The sequence below is a fragment of the Sinocyclocheilus rhinocerous genome, unplaced genomic scaffold (assembly GCF_001515625.1).
Source record: "Sinocyclocheilus rhinocerous isolate Xijiao unplaced genomic scaffold, SAMN03320098_v1.1 scaffold2224, whole genome shotgun sequence".
In the NCBI taxonomy this organism is placed as follows: domain Eukaryota; kingdom Metazoa; phylum Chordata; class Actinopteri; order Cypriniformes; family Cyprinidae; genus Sinocyclocheilus; species Sinocyclocheilus rhinocerous.
In genome coordinates this window covers 59682-61279 of record NW_015652315.1, presented here as the reverse complement: position 1 = coordinate 61279, position 1598 = coordinate 59682, and the positions used below count along the sequence as shown (strand labels likewise).

The following is a 1598-nucleotide window of genomic DNA, read 5'->3' as shown; positions in this document are numbered from 1 at the left end:
ATGATTGTGTGAAACTCTTCCCGCACTGATCACAACTGAATGGTTTCTCTCCAGTATGAACTCTCATGTGACGCTTGAGACAGTTTTTTCTAGTCAAACTCTTTCCACACTGAGTGCAGGTGAAAGATTTCTTGGCTCTTCTTTTCTTTGAATCTTTCTGTTTGGTTTGAGACCAACTCAAAGTTTTTTCTCCAGTTTTGACATGATTTTTCTTCTCAAATTCACTTGATTCTTTATTCTCCTTGTTTTCTTCAATCAACTCTGAAATAAAAGTAAAAATGGTTCATTTTCAGTAACTTGTAAAAAGCTGAGAAATGTGAACATAAAAGTGAACTCTGATGTAACAGTGCAGAGCTCCAGACTAACATTTGAGAGCAGCGCCACTAAGTTCTACGTATGGTGGCACCAGAAGCAGATTTGGTAGCGCTGGGGGGCTGGTGTGTGGGGTATGAAAAATAAAGATAATTTAATCATAAAATTACTACTGTTCTGCATTAATAAGTGCAGTTACTAATAATATTACATGTTTATTTCTTGGTAATACACATTTGACAGTAAAGCACTGAGCTTGAGTTGGGAAGCATGCAAAATTTACTTTAAAGGGTTACTCCACCCCAAAATGAAAATTTTGTCATTAATCATTTAACCCCATGTCGTTTCAAACCCATAAAATCTTTGTTCGTCTTCGGAACACAATTTAAGATATTTTGGATGAAAACCGGGAGGCTTGTGACTGTCCCATTGACTGCTAAGTAAATAACACTGTCAAGGCCCAGAAAAGTATGAAAGACATCGTCAAAACAGTACATCTGCCATCAGTGGTTCAATTTGATTTTTATGAAGCGACGAGAATACTTTTTGTACGCGAAGAAAACAAAAATAACGACTTTATTCAACAATTCGTCTCCGCATCACCGTAGCGCCATTTTGGACGTATCCACTAAACGCAAACTGCGTATACTGCGGCCCATATGATAAACTTCTATATTTATAGCTGCTGTCATGATGTTGGAGAGGGGCAGTTTTGGCTATTTTGGGATTTGATCTCATTCTAGAAGGACATTTTAAAGGGTTACTCCACCCCAAAATGAAAATTTTGTCATTAATCATTTAACCCCATGTCGTTTCAAACCCATAAAATCTTTGTTCGTCTTCGGAACACAATTTAAGATATTTTGGATGAAAACCGGGAGGCTTGTGACTGTCCCATTGACTGCTAAGTAAATAACACTGTCAAGGCCCAGAAAAGTATGAAAGACATCGTCAAAACAGTACATCTGCCATCAGTGGTTCAATTTGATTTTTATGAAGCGACGAGAATACTTTTTGAACGCAAAGATAACAAAAATAACAACTTTATTCAACAATTCGTCTCCTCCGCGTTAGGGCTGTCGCGATAACCGCAATATCGCAATACCGCGCTACTGAAGAGCAAACCGCAGAGGAATGCAAGAACCGCAGCAACCGCGATTTTTGCATGTTTTCTTTTTTCATAAGGTTCCCTTCTCGTTTTACACTTCATGCATGTGGACTGAATATTAAACAAGCTAGTAATGATAACATAATGTGTACCATGCTGATTTGTACAGAGGCTCCGT

The 1598-nt window shown here is 38.0% G+C and overlaps 1 long non-coding RNA gene across 1 annotated transcript in view; it reads right to left on the bottom strand.

Annotated features, from left to right (window-relative positions):
• Positions 1 to 1598, bottom strand: part of LOC107714808 (uncharacterized) — a 15591-nt gene that overhangs the window by 372 nt on the left and 13621 nt on the right. The window lies entirely within an intron of this gene.